Genomic DNA, 5,093 nt, shown 5'->3' on the forward strand with positions numbered 1-5,093 from the left:
AGTGCGCATCAGTATCGGAATATCGAATTCCTGATACCACGCCAAAATCAGAAGAAAGACCGAAGAGCGCACTAATACGGGAATTTGGCATGCCAGATTCCACGCGACAATCAAACGAAATACCAAAGTGCTTATCAATCTGGAAATTTGGCATGCCAGATTACGTCCCAGAATCGGAAGCCATGCCACATTTCGCGACAATCGAATATCGCATGCGAGATCCCACGCGAGAGTCAGAAGATCGACCCAAGTGCGCATCGGTATGGGAATTTGCCATGCCATATTCCATCTCAGAGTCCAGGGCAGCACCCATGTTAGGTGATATGTCAGAAGAGTTGCCACCTACCATGCCAGTTGACATGCCATCCCTCATGCCAGAATCGATGGCAACACTATCCATTGAGGACCAATTACCATCAAGAGGAGAAGAAAAAGAAGAAGATGAAAAAGAAGAGGATGATGACAGAAAAAGGAAGAATGGCCGCTGGTCTTGTCTGAGAAGTATATTTTGTGGGGCTTGCCGTCTTTTAAGGCGGAAGTTCAGATCGGTTAAGATCAGAACCCATACAAGATCAGATCAGATCAGATCCCAGGATCAGATCCCAGAATCAGATCAGATCAGATCCGAGAAACAGATCAGATCAGATCAGATCCTAGAATCAGATCACATCAGATTAGATCCCAGAATCGGATCAGATCAGATCAGATCCAAGATTCAGATGAGATCAGATCTGATCAGATCCCAGAATCAGATGAGATCAGATCGGATCAGATCCCAGAATGAGATGAGATCAGATCGGATCAGATCCCAGAATGAGATGAGATCAGATCAGATCAGATCCCAGAATCAGATGAGATCAGATCAGATCAGATCCGAGAATCAAAAGAGATCAGATCAGATCAGATCCCAGAATGAGATGAGATCAGATCAGATCAGGTCCCAGAATCAAATGAGATCAGATCTGATCAGATCCCAGAATCAAATGAGATCAGATCTGATCAGATCCCAGAATCAGATCAGATCGCATCAGATCAGATCCCAAAATCAGATCAGATGAGATCAGATCAGATAATCAGATGGGATCGGATCGGGCGTCGGATCGGATCGGATCGGGGATCGGAATCGGATCGGATCGGGGATCGGATCGGATTGGCGATCGGATCGGGGATCGGATCGGATCGGATCAGGGTTCGGATCGGAAAAAAGTATGAGATCTGTAGTTATACTGTTACTATTAAAGAGAAGAGATAATTTTTTTATACACTAGTGGTCAATGCCTCAATTTTTTTTATTTGTCCCGTAGTTTTAGATGTTTATTTAAGAGTTTAAAAGTTGATGTAGGAGTTGTGTTGAGGATACTTTGTGAGTTGGTTAAAATGTATGGAGAAATTCGGGTTTTACATTTTTGTTTCATTTTATATAATCTATATTTTTGTATTTAAGTACAATTTTTGTTTTAGTGTTTATTTAATGAGTTTTATTCTTGCTTATTTATTTGCTTTTAATTATTTTATATGTAAGTTTTTGCGTTATTTAATAATGTTTATCTTAATGATTACTTAATTTGTTGTTCTTTCGCAGTAATAAGTTTTGTAAATTTATGGGAATTTGATTTGGTAATTTTGATTTATTATTGGTAAAATTTGTGCCAGCATCCGCGGTTATACAATGAATATAAGTAAATCTTTGTAGTTAAAGTAGTTAAGAGTTTTGTTAGAGGTTATTTTATTATTTTTGGGTGAAATCTTAATATTTATTATGATTTTATTTTATTTGAGGCTATGAAATTTTTTGTTTTAAACTAGGATTAGTTACCCTATTATTTTAGATATAAATTATTTTTAACTTGAGTAGTATTAGTTAGGGTCTTGAAACTTAAAGAATTTGGCGGTATTTTAGTCTTTTAGAGGAATCTGTCCCTTAATCGATAGTCCGCATTGAACCTTACCAAGATTAATATAATTATACCGCCGTTATAATGAAAATCTTCTTAGGGTTAATGAAATTTTCTTAATTTAATTTTATCAATTATTTCAGGTCAAGGTGCTGTTTATGTTTTGGTGGAGATGGATTACATTTAAATTTATTATTGGATTATTATTTGAAATTTTATTATGAAATTGAATTTAATTGTAATTTTTTGCAGATTGTAATAGTGATTTTGGCTCTAAAATAATATGTACACATCGCCCGTCGCTCTCATTATTTATTAGTTGAGATAAGTCGTAACATAGTGGTTGTACCGGAAGGTGTGGCTGGGATGATAATTTAATACGGATTAAATCTTTAAGTTAAGATTTTAATTTACACTGATTAATTTTATCGTACAATTCAATATAATCTGAAATATTATATAATTTTTGTTTCATTTTATTTTTATGTTAAAATCAATTAATTGTTTTTGTATATTGTTGTTGATTAAATTTTTTCAATTATAGTTTATTTTTACTGTAAAGGTTATATGATTAATTTATAAAAGTAGATTTTTGTTGTACCTTGTGTATCAGAGTTTATTAAATCATATTATAAATATTTTGTTTCCCGATTTTGAAGGATCTAAGTACTTATTTTAGTTACTGTTTTATAATTATTAATAATCATATTATTATTAATATATTTCTATCTTTTTAGTTTTTATTTTATTAATATTAATGTTATGGGGGATAAGCTCTCTCACATATTTTTGTAATTTTTGATTGATGTTGGTTTTATTATAACTATCATTTTAAGTCTATTGAAATTTTATTTTATTTTTTTTTAGATTTTGATTTAGTAATATTTAATTGTTTTATTGGAATTTGTTATTAAATTATTATTTATTTGTAATTATGATGGAATTAGTAATTTTGTAATTGTATTATAAAATTTTTGTTAAGATTTTAAAAGGAACTAGGCAAGTAAATTTATTCTCGCATGTTTATCAAAAACATCTTTTCTTGTATTTTAATATGAAATATGACCTGCCCACTGATTAGTTTTGAAGGCCATGGTATTTTGACCGTGCAAAGATAGCATAATCGTTAGTCTTTTAATTGTGGACTGGAATGAATGGTTGGACGAGGAATATACTGTTTCTTATTATTTTTGTTGAATTTAATTTTTAAGTTAAAAAGCTTAAACTTATTTATAGGACGAGAAGACCCTATAGAGTTTATATATATTATTTTATTTATTTTGTTTGTTTATTTTATTTAATATTTTATATATTTTGTTTTGGTGATGGGAAGAATTAATTAACTCTTTTTGTTTAATATACATTTATTTATGAATACTTGATCCAATTTTGTTGATTATAAGATTAAATTACCTTAGGGAAAACAGCATAATCTTTTTTGTGAGTTCTTATTGATAAATGGGTTTGCGACCTCGATGTTGATTTAATTTGGGTGTAAATTTCAATTTGTTTAGATCTGTTCGATCTTTAAAATCTTACATGATGTGAGTTCAGACCGGCGAGAGCCAGGTCGGTTTCTATCTATAATAAATTTTATATCTTAGTACGAGAGGACCAGATATTTGGAATAATTTTTTGTTTATGATTATTTTTAATTGCTACTGTTTTGGTAGATAAGTGCAATGGATTTAGAATCTTTGAATATAGATTTATTCTATAAATAATATTTATGTTTAGGGAGATTTTTGGTTTATTTATTATTTTTATTTTACAAGTTATTTTTGTTATAGTTGGTGTTGCCTTTTTAACCTTGTTGGAGCGTAAAGTTTTCGGGTATATTTACATTTGTAAAGGTCCTAATAAGGTTGGTTTTATTGGAATTTTGCACTCTTTTAGACATACAATTAAACTTTCTACTAGGGAGCAGACATTTCTTTCTTGTCTAATTACTTATGTTATTATTTTGCTCCTGTTTTTAGATTATTTTTGTCCTTGTTAGTATGATTTGTAATTCCTTACTTTACTGGTTTTATTTCTTTTGAGTTGGGTTTATTATTTTTTCTTTGTTGTACTAGTTTGGGTGTATATACTGTTATAATTGCTGGTTGGTCATCTAATTCTAATTATGCATTATTAGGGTGATTACGCGCTGTTGCACAGACAATTTCTTATGAAGTTAGATTGGCTTTAATTTTGTTGTCTTTTGTATTTTTAGTAGGTAGCTATAATTTAATAATATTTTATGATTTTCAGATTGACATTTGAATAGTTTGTTTTACATTTCCTTTATCAATAATTTGGGTTACTTCATGTTTGGCTGAAACCAATCGCACTCGTTTTGATTTTGCTGAGGGTGAATCAGAATTGGTTTCAGGTTTTAATGTTGAATATAGAAGTGGTGGTTTTGCATTAATTTGTTTGGCTGAATATGCTAGTATTTTGTTTATGAGAATATTATTTTGTATCATTTTTTTTGGGTAGTGATATTAATTCTATATTTTTTTATTTTAGACTTTCTTTTCTTTCTTTTATATTTATTTGGGTTCGTGGTACAATACCGCGTTTTCGTTATGATAGGTTGATATATTTGGCTTGGAGGAGATTTTTTCCCTTATCATTAAATTATTGACTTTTTCTTGGGTATTAAGATTTATTTATTTTTATTATTAATTTAAGTAAAGTTAATAGAAGATTTTAACTCCTTTCTTATGCTTTCAAAACATATACTTTTATTTAAAGCTTTTTAACTTTAATTATTTAAATTATCTCAAAATTTTATTATTATTGGGTGGATCGGATCGGATCGGGGATCGGATCGGATCGGGGATCGGACCGGATCGGGGATCGGATCGGTTCGGATCGGGTTCGGATCGGATCGGGGAACGGATCGGGGATCGGATCGGTTCGGATCGGATCGGGGATCAGATCGGATCGGGGATCGGATCGGATCGGGGATCGGATCGGATCGGGGATCGGATCGGATCGGGGATAGAATCGGATCAAATTGGATCGTTTCGGATCGGATCGGGAATCGGATCTGATCGGGGATCGGATCGGATCGGGGATCGGATCGGATCGGGGATTGGAATGGGATCGGATCGGATCGGGGATTGGAATGGGATCGGATCGGATCTGGGATTGGAATGGGATCGGATCGGATCGGATCGGATCGGATCGGATCGGATCGGATCGGATCGG

At 32.5% G+C, this 5,093-nt stretch overlaps 1 pseudogene; it reads left to right on the forward strand.

Annotated features, from left to right (window-relative positions):
* The first annotated feature begins 3,624 nt into the window (after nucleotides 1-3,624).
* Nucleotides 3,625-4,570, forward strand: LOC138698954 (NADH-ubiquinone oxidoreductase chain 1-like; annotated as a pseudogene).
* Nucleotides 4,571-5,093: the final 523 nt, after the last annotated feature.

Source organism: Periplaneta americana, chromosome 4 (assembly GCF_040183065.1).
Source record: "Periplaneta americana isolate PAMFEO1 chromosome 4, P.americana_PAMFEO1_priV1, whole genome shotgun sequence".
Lineage (NCBI taxonomy): Eukaryota > Metazoa > Arthropoda > Insecta > Blattodea > Blattidae > Periplaneta > Periplaneta americana.